The 13,963-nt window shown below is 39.6% G+C and overlaps 2 protein-coding genes across 2 annotated transcripts in view; one reads left to right on the plus strand and one right to left on the minus strand.

Annotated features, from left to right (window-relative positions):
- The window catches only part of Serpini1 (serpin family I member 1), a 75,180-nt gene extending 65,701 nt beyond the window's left edge, over nucleotides 1-9,479 (minus strand). The window contains exon 1 of the mRNA XM_048347172.1: nucleotides 9,026-9,479. The gene's annotated coding sequence lies outside the window, so the exon portion shown is untranslated. The remainder of the gene's footprint in view (nucleotides 1-9,025) is intronic.
- A 329-nt stretch (nucleotides 9,480-9,808) lies between these two features.
- Pdcd10 (programmed cell death 10) overlaps nucleotides 9,809-13,963 on the plus strand; it is a 41,017-nt gene continuing 36,862 nt past the window's right edge. Inside the window, exon 1 of the mRNA XM_048347173.1 lies at nucleotides 9,809-9,957. The gene's annotated coding sequence lies outside the window, so the exon portion shown is untranslated. The remainder of the gene's footprint in view (nucleotides 9,958-13,963) is intronic.

Raw genomic sequence — 13,963 nt, forward strand, 5'->3', positions numbered from 1 at the left:
TCCACTCTTAGCCTCTTACTGACAATTGGTCTTGATATATTTGCCTATTCTGAGTATTTCATGTAAATATGGCTCAGTGTTTCTGGTACTTCTGCTTGCATGTAATCAATCCATGCCATAGCATCAATCAATTCTTCATTCTTAATTGTCACATGAAATTCCACATGTGAATATACATTCATTTTTCCATGCATTGTTTGATGGACATTGCAGTGTTTCCCATCTTGGGCTATTTTAAGTCGTACTGCTTTGAACTTTTGTGTACAAGTTTTAATGCCGACCTTTTATTTTTTTCTTCAAATTCCTTTAGGCATACTACCTACAGTGGCAATGCTGGGTTGTGACCGTTCTGTGGTTATGATTTTGAGGAATGGCCAAAATGCTTTCCAAAGTGGCTGTACCATTACTGAATCCCACCAACGATGGACAAAGGTTTCACTTTTTCCAAATCCTAGGAGATACTTCTTACAATTTTCTTTCTTTCTGACAAGCCACCGGACGTCAATACAGCATTTCTCAATGTGGTTGGATTTGCATTTCCCTACTGACTAATCAATCAGGCAGCATAGCTTTCCTGTACTTACTGGATGTTCTGTGTATTTAGAGTAAAAAACTGTCTACTCAAATTCTTTGACTTTAATTTGGCTGTTTAGCTTTTCATTGGAGGATAATAGTTACTTATGCATTTTCCATTTCAAGTCTTCTCAAATATTTCACTAATGTATTTTTCCCTCTCATTTTTGGCTTTTCATGTCTTGATTTTTGTTCTTTGAAACACTGTTTTAAATTTGATGAAGTTGAATTTATTTTTGTTGTCATCTATGCAATATTATCATAACCAAAAAACCTTGTTGCTCATTCCAAGGTCACAACTCACATGCATGAATTTTATAAATTTAGCTCTTAAATTTTGTCCCCACAACCCATTTTGTTACATTTTTGTATATGGTGTTAGGGTCTAATTTTACATTTTGGTATGTGAGTATCCAGTTGTCAATATAAGAACGTGCTTTTACCACCGTGTTTCCCATTTTGCCACCTTTATAAAGTTAACTGAGCCTAAATTTCACAGTATTCCACCAATAACTATGTCTGGATTCATTGTATTTCCACAAGGTGTTCATATCCATTGGTCAATTTCTGCTAAAACAATAGCAGCTGATATTTTGATACATGGAGTCTATAGATTAGTTTGGAGAATACCGACATATGAACAATATTCTCTTCCAATCCATGAACTCACCTTTCAACCTTTCTGGTTTAGTTTTAGTGTGTGCATGTTTGTGTGTATTCTTTAGGGTTTTCTGCAATTCAGTTCGTTTCATCTGTCTATACAGCCTATTTCTTTCCATTTAGGATACTTCTATTTATTTTGCTTCTCTAATTCCTGTGGGCAGAATGTCCTATATGATACTGAGTAGAATTCTGAGAGTACTCAACCTTGTCTTATTCCTGATTACAAAAGGGAATATCCATGCATGTACCATTAAAATTTACTATTAGCTGTATTTTTTTAGGTATCTCTGTACAGGTTCTGGACACTTTTTTATTCCTGTTATGCTTTATGTTTTCATGAAACAGCACATTAGATTTCATTAATTAGTTTTCTTTACCTAGTGAGATAATTGTGCTTCCTTTATCTTTTATGGTACTTATAATCACTGAATTCCATGCTAAGCCAACTTTGCCTATGTAGGATACCTCCTATTTAGTCATGGTATATTATTTCTAAATATATAATAAAAGATACTACATGTTTCACAAAAAAGTATAACATGTTTTGAGCTTGTATTCAGATTTTCTACTTCTCAAGCTGGTTTCAGTGATGTCTTTCTGCTTGTCTAGTTCATCTAGGTTATCTAATTTGTTGCCTTGTATATAGTATTTATTGGTATTCCTCATAATCCTTAGTATTGCAGAAAAGTATTCTCTCATAATAGTTCTCTAATACTCCTCTTCATTTTTATGATATATACATATATAACATAATTGTATAATGTAAAACAACTTTTCATTTTTATAATGTAGGTGGTAATGTGATTCATGTTTGAATGCCATTTTCCTCTAAATACGGAGAAAATATTGTATTTTTGTAAAATTGACTGGCATGGTTTTCTATAATATGCAATGTTTTTTTCTCAGTCTTCTACCATCTCTAGTTTCTGAAATATTTATTTTAGGCAGATGAGGGGTGGAATTAAATTTAGAGCTTCAAATCCTCATTTGAACCAAAAGTTATACAGTTCACTTAAAATAACAAATTGTAATAAAAGGGAATCAAACACTGAATATCATTTAATGAGCATAAACCACCTCTAGATAATACGAAATACCATTTTTTATCAACATAAACAACTTTTGGCTCAAATTATATATGATAAACTATGATTTTACAGGATTAATGACATCAAATATCATCCAATAGTAATGATGGAACAGAGATATGAACCCAGTTTTACTTGACTAGAACTGATATTTTCAGCCAGAGGTTGACAGTATTATTTTAAAGGGCCAGAAAAAGATCTTAGTCTTGTGAAGCATCCTTCTTCATCTTGTAACTCAACTCTGCAGTTGCAGTAAGAAGCAATCTTAACAATAAACAAATGACTGGGAATAGCTAATCAAACTTTATAATAAAAGGTTATGTCCCCGCAGATCCTAGCTTGCCACCCTTTGCAATGAACTAATATACTATATTTCCTTAATTCTTCTTCATAGCTTTCTCTGATTACCACACATACCACATATATCAATTTCCTCTGCTACTGGGTTTCTGCCACAGTAACTATTGTAATATAAGAGCTGTATATCACGTGAGCATATTGATTTATGCAAACAAATGTATCTTGTGAAGTCTCCTCTTAACCCTCTTGATTATGACACACAGTAAATATTATTTATTTTGCTGTGTTCTTTTGCAGTCAAGCCCACACTACACCTTGACTGGAGAAGAACTTAGCAGTTGATAAGTGACCATATGTGGGGTGTTGGGTCCTTCTAAAGCCACTCACACAAGGAGACATAACAGAGAAGTAAAAATAAAGATAAAATGACTTCAGTATATAGAATGATTAGCCGTGGGCTAGTAGATCATTCCTGTAATCCTAGGAAGTTGGAGAATGTGAGAATCAAGGATCCATAGCCACATGGGGAGAAAAGTCCAAGAGAGCTGGTACCACAAAGGGAGATATTACATGCCTGTGATCCCAGCAATAAAGGGATTTGCTGTGAATCTACCAGGCGACATTGTAATAATGAGTCATCATAGTTTAGATAACAATTCCTCCTTAATTGCTTATACAGTTTTTCATAATTCAAGGCTCCGATAACCAATCTGACAAGTGGAGAATAGCATACATTATATGTACTTCATAAACTTCCACCATGAGGTAGAAAAATCAAACAAGAAAACTGACCAGGTTTTCAAGTTAAATAGGGTTAAAGACTTCGAATACAACAAAACTTAGGTTATCAAGGAAAAAAAAAACAGACAAAAGAAATCAAATGTGAATAAAACCTTGGATGTTTTCCAGTAAACTCTTCCACATCCCTTCAAAAACAAGCAACAAAACCCTCCAGGATGCTAAAGGAGACACACATTGCCATTTGATTTTATGTTCTGTGCTAGAGACGTGACTCTGGGACGGCTAAGATCTGTAGCTGGAAACTCTAGCAGGAGATAGATCTGGGAGAAGCCATGCACTTAGGCAAATGAGATTATAAAATCGAAGTAAATCCTACAGGCCGGGCTTGCCACACTAAATGAAGAGCTGCTGGGAGCTCTACAGGTTCATTTCCTGCAGTAAACCAGAAGGGGGCCTCCACACAGGGGCTGGAGCAGAAGGCACTGAATGAGCTCCAGCCGCAGCTTGGTCCCTACATGGAGCCCCCGCTGGGAGGGTGGTAAGGAACACCTGCAGTCACGTGGGTTTAAAAAGCTCTACGGTGGTCTCCCCTCACAAGCACATCACCACAGATAGAGCAGCCAAGCCCAGTTACATCCTAGTTAAAATAAATCCTCATATTGCAGCAATCGATTTTTTGTCTTTATTGCTATATGATACAATAAGTCATCAAAAGTATGAATGTGTATTGGAGGAGTGTTAAAGGTGTATCTTCACAAGAGCAGAATTAAAAAGATAAGGAAAGCAAAGGACCGTAGAAATGGCAATCAATGAATAAATTCTATCTAAGGCATACAGGAGCGCACACACACACACACACACACACACACACACACACTCCTAGCTAATAGCAATACTTGCCCTAAGCATCCAGAAATTCAACAAAAGAAAGCAATATTTGCATTCAGCTCTAATATAAGCAATATGGGCAAAGGGCTGCTAATTCAGATGTCTGAAAGATTTTTTTCTATGTGTACTTGTTTGTAAAATGATGCTTCAGTATACATGCCAAACAGCTAAACAGACTGTTATCACCTACTAAGTATGGACTGTGTACAAGATTCTCGACATAAATATTAATGTCCGTGAGAACCTAGCTCTGAAGATATTAAGCTACCTGGTGGGCAAATGGCTGTGAGCTCAGCTAACTACACAAAGCATCCCATGGAAAGCATCAAGAATAATGTCTAAGGAATAAGATTAATCATACTTCTAAGCCAACTTATATCCATCAGTATGCTAGTAAAGAGATATTAAGAAACAAAGAAAAGTCAGTTAAATATCGGCTATTATTAAAGTTCACTTTCAAAGAATTGTTTATAATTAACTAGAGTTGTCTAGGTAATAAGTAATGAAAGCAAACACAAATATAATCTTAAATTCGAACACAAAACAAATTAGTTTCTAAAATGTCAAATCAAAAGCAATAAATGCCCACCTCCAAACTTGCTTCAACAGAATCAGTGTGACTTCTCTTTTTTTTCTGGAGGTAGGGTGGAAATAGATGATTAGAACATCAGAAGCACAAATTCTGCTTTTATACAAGGAAGCATTTTTGTGTATGTCAGTATAGTGGGTTGAACTCAAGGCTGCATACCTGTTTGGCTTTCTTGCTCCTGGCTGGTGCTCTACCCCTTAAGTCACACTTTCAGTGTGGCATTTTGCTGGTTAATTGGAAATGGAGCCTTGTAGCTTTTTCTTCTAGGGTTTATTTGGAACTGAGATCCTCCAGATCTCAGCTCCATCAGTAGCTCAGACTACAGGTGAGCCTCTGACTCCCAGCCCAGCTAAAGTTTATTTTTAAAAGAAAAACTAACAAAGGTATTTCCTCCAGAGTTGAAAGTGGTGACACATGGGATTTTCTGACTTGGGCGCCTCTGGTGAGAAATCCTTTCTCCTTCCCCATATTCTCTACCTCTGAGATAAATTTAGAAACACTGACACCAGTCAGCATTTGTAGTCCACAAAGTCTGAGTCAAAGTGAGCTCAATCAAGATTTCTGTAAAGGTAATAGAACATATTCTCAGAAGTAATACACACTCATTGTTTCATGTGATCATCTGATTCCTGACTATCAAAGGATTAGCTGATTATTTTAATTGAGTAAGCAGTTACTGTGCCACATTTTGTTTGTTTTTTGGTGTGTGTGTTTGCTAGTACTGAGGCTGAGCCACTGAGTCTATCCTTGCTTTCTCTAGGAAAGGCTGGTTCTGTACCACTAGAGTCAGAGAAAGCCCCAGGCTCACTCTTCAGCTTTTTGGTGGTTAACTGAAGATGAGATTCTCATGGACCTTACTACCTGACCAGATTGGGATCTCAAGCCTCAGATCCCAGCCTCCTGAGTATCCAGGATGACAGGCGTGAGCCACTGGCCCAGAGAAATCCTTTCATACGGAATGTGATCCACCATGCACAGGAGCTCAACAGGAGATAGAAAAGATGTGCATGACCTTTAAGAGCCAATAATCGGGCTTTTGTTTTATTAAAACAAAATTCCCAAACTTCAAGAACTAAATACTGAAAACATTAGATGTAAGATTGAAAAACCAAACCAAACAAAATTCTTGTCAATTAACACTGATCCCTAATGCAGTGTTTAACCTTAGAAATTTACATAAGTAAATAAATGGGCTCTGTTCACCTTCACTGGAAAATTCTGTAATTGGGGGGGGGGGGAATACATTCAGTTTTTAATTTCTCTTAAAATGTTCAAAAAACATCTCATTAAGGCATCAATCCTACATCTGTATGCAGGACCTTTTGTTTTAATAACCCATGCTAATTTAAAACTCTAATGGATTCATTTCAGTTTGAAAGTAGTGTTTGCACTATAAGTCTTGAGGAATTTATGATTGGGGATGGAGGTCAAGTTATGGCTTATAGAAAATTAACAAGAAATATCAATTCCTTTTTTCTCATGCTAAGGGTGTGTCTCCAGCAGTTTTCTTCATGGCAAAACCATTTGATCTTGAAACCTTTTTAAGTATTGCTTTTTGTGTCACATGGAGTAGTGAATTCTGCAGAAATCTACACTCCTCGATTATATTTTTACTGAAGAGGCTTAGAATCAGAGTTTTAAATCTAAAGGAAAAAAGGTGTTGGAATTAAAAATAGCCAAGTCTTTTGTATCTCTACAGCAATTTCCATCCAAGATTGTGCATGCTGTTCATTTTTTCCCCTTCCTGCTGTATGCTTGATAGACATACAAAAACACTAAACATAATAGCAGAATAAATAATATACTTCATGTGTAATTAATGATCTTTCTGAACACCAGTCAAGATAAGCCTCCAGTTTATTCAGATTGAATGTGAACATAATTTAAAATGTGTGAAGAGCTCAAAACAACAACAAAATGCCCAGGCATCATTCTATGCTAATGATTTTCTCCCATATAGAATATAACATGGTTTTCTTACTCCCCAATGATACAAAAACACCCAATCTCATGAAATAGATCCAGCCTTGGCAAGGAAAAATAAGGGTACTTTAATTCATTCCCAACGAATAATAATAATCATCATAATAATAATGATAGTCTGATGACCCTTGAGAGCAGACCTATATGCAAAATTGGGATTCAAAGTATATCTGAATTTCAATTGCCCATCTGCTTGGTTATTAACTGATTCTTAACAAAACCCCTTAAAAAGATGGCTTAATAGAAGCTCCGAAAAACTTCACTGGCAGTATTATAATTAGCTATGGTGGTGGTGATGATGATGATGATAATGCTTACATGGGGGAGAAACCTAATGATAACAGGTATTCAATTTTACCAAATGAATCAGTAGTGGATCTTGAGAATCTGAAACCAATTCAGAAAAATCCATTTAATCATAAATAACAAGTGCAATCACAATCTGTCCCAAGCTTTAATACACCAGAGTACCTGGTCCCTCATTCCCCCAAATCAGTCACCAAGTCACAGGGATCAACAGATTCTACAGTGATGAGGCAAAGATAAAATCCTGTGTTACCACAGTTACTAAGTTAAGTGGCTACTGTTGCCTTTTCTTTCTTCCAAGTCATTTGCTTCTTTTGATACTTACAAAATCTGATTGGGATGATCTAAAAACGGCTGCTTTTTCTAAGAATTGTCTATATATTGTTCTCTAGTGTATGAGGACTAAACATTGACAAGTTACTAGAAGGGTAAGAGATAGAGGGGCGAGACTGGCATATACATTATAAAGGTGTGGAAATGTAACAAAAAAATTTCCTCTATATAACTGACGCAAGCTAGGCATTTGAAAAAAATGTTTACTAGGCTTATCAGGAGGGCACACAGTAGGACTAATCTTTAGGCTATGAGGAGAATACCCGTGAGCCATTGCTTCTCACAAAGGAACTGTGTACATTACAGAAACCAAATTCAAAATCATAAGCAGATCAAGAAAACACAATAGAAGAAAACAGAATGCAATTACATTTTATTAACTCTATTTGGAAAACAAAACTTAAAGTATCCTTACAGATTGTGAAATACCTCACTTGCCACAAAGGCATTACCTAGTAAAATATGCTGCAATATGCTCCTATGATTAAAGGCCATATAGCATGAACTCTATAACGAAAAGAAAATGAAGTAGGCAAATAGATTCTTACTACTTTTCTAGAAAAGTCTGTAATTTTGTCAGAGTTACACAAAGGCAGGTGTGACTCACAGCTTTACCGAGTCGTACTACATTACTTCCACCCATAGGTATTATAAATATATTCAACGTCCACTTGCTTTTAATACCGAGAACAAACTGATTTCTTGACACTATGTTTATTTGAAATCTGAACCTAAAAGATCATATACTAGGGGCAATCGTTTGGCACATTGTCTCTAAAGAGAAAAGGTTCGCACATCGCTTCCCTTGGACTCTTGATTTAAAAGAACCTGTACAAATGTTCCCATACACAAATGAGAGAATAAGGAACGGCAATTGTAGGCTGAGTCCGGGTCTTTGTTTCAATATAGTAGAGCGACTGTAAGCAAAGCTAAGTGTTTATCGGTTCAAATATTATTTTCACGTTATTTCTGGCAAAAGTTACACTTCTGACAGGTTCAGTCGGAACCTATCCGATCCTGACTATTTGTGCTTTTGCATTTGCTTCTTTCATCCAGGGCTCTTTTGCAATTCGAGAACCCTGCAATACAATCGCCCCGGAGAGCACCAGGTCCGGAACAGGACAATCTGATAAACCAATGCAAAGCGTAGACATTGCAGAACGCAAAAGTTATTTTCCTAGTGAAATAGTTCTGAAGTAATTAGATATCAAAGGCATTGTTTTTTGCTTGTTAGCAACTACGAACCTCCCCAGATTCCACCCACCTTGTTCTCAATCAGCAAGGTTCCTCTCAATCTTGAGATCTCCCAGGATAGTTTTCCTGATGCTACTCAAATCCCAAATAGTAAGCACACCCTTTAGACCCAGGGTCAAGCGATTTCCCCCTCTCACCCCCAAGCTCTTCAGAGTCCAAATCGTGCATCTTTCACCCTAATAGGTTTGCTCGGGTTTCCAAACCCAAAGCAGAAGACTCTTTTCATCTGCTTTGAAATTCCTATCCAAAGATGCTTTCCCCGGGTGGGGAAAGACCGGGAAGAGGCACCGCGCTTACCCCCACGCACCTGCCACCCCGGCGGGATACTGAGGCTGAGCTGATGCTCGGCGTGGCGCTCGGCTTTGGTTGCTGCTTTGGTCTCTCCCGGGAAACTACCGTCCAGGCGGTGCCTCGGGCTCCTGCCCGGGCTCAGGCCCCGCCCCCCGCCTCCAGTTGGCGAATTGTGAAGCTTTGGCTCCGCCCCCGCCGTGGCTCCGCCCCCTGCCGCCTCGGTGGTCCGGGCCGGTGCGCCTGATGGACCACCTTCCCCCGAGTTCTCAATCTCACGCAACCGCTGGGTCTCTATCCCACCCCCGGGGGGCACCCAGAGGCATTGTATCTAGAGCCCCGTGCGGGCGCCTCTGCAGAGTCCAGACTGGCCTGGAAATGGGGCTGGTCAGCTTCGGTGGCCCAGAAGGGTCCCCGCACCTCGCCCTCCAGCTACCCGGCCATTGCCCGGAGACTTCCCCGCCGCCTGAGCCGCGCGCCCAGCCTCACGGCCCCTCGCTCCCCACCGCCGCCCCACCCCTTCCTTCCTCTGCTCCTTTGCCCCGCCCCCTGCATGAGTGAGGTGCCTGCGGGCCGATCCTGTGCCCTGATTGGTGCAGGTGAGAGCCGGCCCCGCCCTTCCTCTCTCTACAGTGCACCCTCTCTTCTTTAACACACCTCCTCCCCCCAAGGCCGGGAACTCTCTTACTATTGGCAAGAGATATCCCCACCCATCACCTTCGGCTCCCTCGCAATGCATGCAGGGAAATGTAGTCTCCGGCGTGCAGGGAATGTAGTCAACGCTGGCTAGTGGAACTACAAGTCCCCATAAGTCCTTGCGCCACTCCGGCAGGGCAGGATTCCGGACAACGCCTGGTTCCTCTCGGGTCCTTCCGGCGTCGCCGGAGTGAATCGATCCGGGAGTTGAGGGGGCTCCAGAGGTGGGAAGTGTAGTCGGGGTCTCAGTTGCCGGTAAGCTGTGGTTTTGGGGTCACCATCCGCCTAGCTCTGCGAGGAGCATCGGAGGTGTGGGGTCACTCGGGCGCCGAGGCCGGAGCCCGGGGGCCCGGTCGGTAGTGGCCGGCGGGGCGGCCGCGACTGCGGCCGGGAGCGGGGCCCGGTGGGCGGACCGAGGTGGCCCTACGCGAGCAGCGTCAGGCTGGTGCGGGCCGCCCCGGCCGCCTGAGGAAAGCCCCCCCACCCCCGCCCGGGGGCCACAGGAAGAGGATGAGGCCGGCCTGGGTGTCCGGGAGCTCCGGGTGGGGCGGATGTGCCTGGGGTGGGGTCTTCCGTGCCCAAGGTGTGGCTGGGGGCGGCCAAGAGGGAGGGAGAGGTGCTCCCGAGTGTGCTCCTGGGGTGACTTGGGCTCTGCCCTGCTTGAGAGAAGAGGGGAGCCGGAGAAAGGAGGGGCCTGATGTTGACAGATCTCCGGATTCAATTCCGGGTTTCTGAACGAGGAGATGTCCCCCAGCATAGAGGCTGGACCCTCAGCGGTGACACCCCAGGAGATGTGGCTAGCGCGTCCAGTGAGGGATGCCGCGAGGAGCCCGGGGAGTGAGTGGCGGGCCCAAGGTCACACACCCCGGGGCAGAGCTCCTCCATCTAGTTAAACTCCAGGCTCCAGAACCCTCTGAGGTGGAAAGGAGGTGGGCTTTGCTCTTGTTTTGTTTTGAGATGTGGAGTAAGTTGCTAAGTAAATGGTATTTTTGACTATTTCTAAGAAGATAAAAAAAAGTTGTGTTTTTGAAGTAGAATGGAATCTTTCACTAAAGGATCCTCTGTAATCTATTTGAGGTAAAAATAACAGAAGGGATCAGTTTAGTTTTTTTTTTCATTTTCGTAGAGGAATATGAATTCTACTCTCACAGGTTTTTTTAAGGCTAGTTAATGGTTAGCGGTATACCACATTTGCAGTTAAAGAATATTTCTTTTCCCTTCCTACTTTCATTTTGTATGACTGAGAACAGTGAGACTGGTGCTTTCACAAAACTTCCTTTAAACTTTTTTTTTCTCCAAATAATGAAACGTCAAGAACACATCATTTTTAGTATTCTAGAAATGAGCAGAAAACAATGCACCTTTCTTAGAACCTCGTTTTGCTTGAGATTTTTACTTCTCCCTTGTTTTCTTTACTTGAGCATACATATGTGTATGTGTACAATAATAAAGTTGATCTCTTACATATTTTATCTTTCTTAGTGTCATCTTTGAATTTTAACTCATTCTTACTCTAAAATGATTCTTACATTTTTATCTTGCAGAGAAAGCAGTGTGCCTTTTTAGCTCTGGTTTATATGGACCAACTAGCCAATTGTTGGATAATTTAAAAAAAGTAGAATTGTAGGAGTTTTCATTGAGACTTCATGATGTTTATATCATATATATATATATACATATATACACACATATAGATAGCAAGTAATCATGGTTTATGTTAGATTATAATCAAAATTTGCTGTATTTTCAATGTACAACAAAATTATTAGTAACAATTTGTTTAATTTTTAAATAGAAAACATTTCCTAGGATTAAAGATATTTTGCTTTTCTGGTTGAAGTTAATGTAAATTATTTTTAACATGATTTAAGAAATGTAAATTAAGGTATGATATGGTATAACAGAGTGAAGTTAAATCAGTAATGATATTAACACCCTAAGTTTAAAAAGTACACAGGAAAGAAAGAGCCAGCAAAATGAATGAAACAATTATGTGCAGATAACTAAAGGGTGTCATACTTTGGATAGGCCATAAAAGGATGAAAGTCATTGATTGTAAAGTGTAGGCTTTTGTTGGGGAAGTGTGAAATGATTTCTTCTAATTGGCTTGTTGTTCTGTGGCTATGGAAAGGCCTTTTAACTGCAAGGAAAATTTGGAAATAAGTAAAATAAATAGAGCAGTTTTTCTGTGTATATGACTTCCTATCTTTGGCTCATTTCTCCCAAGTTCTCTTATCTGTGATCTTCTTGGTACTTCACCTATGCTGGGATGGGAAAGAAATGTTCCTGTTGTATTGACCATCCTGTCATGCCAGGGTTGTGTTTTTGTAGTTTACAGCCCACCAGTGTCTTCATTTGTTCTCATAAGGAGTCTTATGTTAGCTTTAGGACAACATCTCATATAGGATTTAGGATATCTTCCATATACTTATGTCTCTTTTTCTTAAGGAATCAAAGTCTGCGAGAACAAGGCTATATATTATTATCATTGTTTTGTATATTATTATCATTTTCATGTCAGTAGTAGAATAGTAGAATTCCAGTTTACAGGGAATGGAAGAGGTTAAGATTAGTTGAGTGATTTGCCCAGGATCATCTGATATGTAGCTGTTGGGAACAAATTATAATACAGATTCTTCTGCTACAGAACTGTTAATACTGTGAAGTAAAAGCTTAGTTCCAGCCAGGCACTAGTAGCTCTTGCCTATAATCCTAGCTATTCAGGAGTCTGAGATTTAGAGGATTGAGATTGGAAGTCAGCCTGGGCAGAAAAGTTTGTGAGACTTCATTTCCAGTTGGCTATCAAAATGCCAGACTGGAGGTGTGGCTCTACTGATAGAGTGCTGGGAAAAAGCAGGTCAAGTGAGAGCATGAGGCCCTGAATTCAAGCCTGGTATTGGCACCGTTTTTTTTTTCCCCAGTTCCTGTAGATTATTTTATGAAAGAAAAAGACTAACTTTTACTCAGTTATTACCTTCTTACTATGTCTAATGCTGCCACTGTATCTTCTGTCTCCATTGCAGTTCTTCATCCTTTGACATTTACCATGACTTTCAACTTCTTGACTTGGGGAAATTTTTATCTTGGGGATTGTTGCTCTACCTGGACTGTTTCCTCCTCCCTTATCCCAAAGCTGGCCAACTTCTGTACAGTTTCAAAGTGTCAATGAAGATATTTTACCTCGGGATGCTTGACCTGACACCTTCTCTCCATTCCCCCATTCTCCCCATCACACATGGGAGTAAGTTCCCACCCAGTCTTACCCCAGCTCTTTTCCCCTACTCTTTTTCTTCCCACTGTCACAGGAGGAAGTCATTAGATGAATGCTTGTCTTCCTCACTAGGAAGTATCTAAGCAAGAACTTTTATTTGCCCTGTGTCTTACCCTACCATTGACACTGACATACTCAGTATTTGCTGAATGAATGAATGATAAAGGTACACATAGTGCCTCCAGTACAGAAATAAATAAAACTGATGTTTTTCCACATTATAGACAATTGAAGGATGAAGGATTTTACAAGTGAACCAAAGTCTATGTTAGGTTAGATGCAAAGAAGTTGTTGCTAAAAGCTTAATATAAATGTACAAAAGTGCTGATTCTTTCTTAGAGATCTCTAAAATCTGAATAGGTACTTACCTTTTTGGGAATGTGAAGTAGTTTTTATCTACAGCTAAATTTCGGTAGACCTTGCTGCTTCCCTGCTTTGAGCAGGCATTATTCTTTATGGTGAGATATAAACATGAAAGCAAGTTTCAGTGGACTCTGTCTTCCCTTGTATTACCTTGATTTTGTTCTCAAAACATTCACTTCATTTAGGTGGTATTAACACTTACTTTATAACTGAAGACACCAACGATATAAGAAAATGTACTTATTAAATTTAGAAATGCAATTAAATTGTTGGAATCAGAGAAGATGCTACAGTTTGTATCTCCTTTTTCTTTGTTCTTAGTGATGCTTTACCTTTAAGCTCATTGCTTTAGGTGTAGTGACTGGGAAATGTTCTTTGTTTCAGATGCACTTACCTTTTGGCCTTATTATAGTATGGCAGTGGGTCTTAAGGTGATATTTTGCTTGTGTCAAGCCAAAATACTTGACAAGAGTAAAAGCATCATTTTGAAAACGTGTTATCAAAAATTCATGAATTTACTAGGTTATGTTTTGGTATTACAGCAGATTCTGTAACTTTTTCCAAAATAACATTAATGGAACAAAATATATTCAGCAGCTGTAGTGTTACATGCTTTCATAGATTCAC

Source organism: Perognathus longimembris, chromosome 5, assembly GCF_023159225.1.
Source record: "Perognathus longimembris pacificus isolate PPM17 chromosome 5, ASM2315922v1, whole genome shotgun sequence".
In the NCBI taxonomy this organism is placed as follows: Eukaryota; Metazoa; Chordata; class Mammalia; order Rodentia; family Heteromyidae; genus Perognathus; species Perognathus longimembris.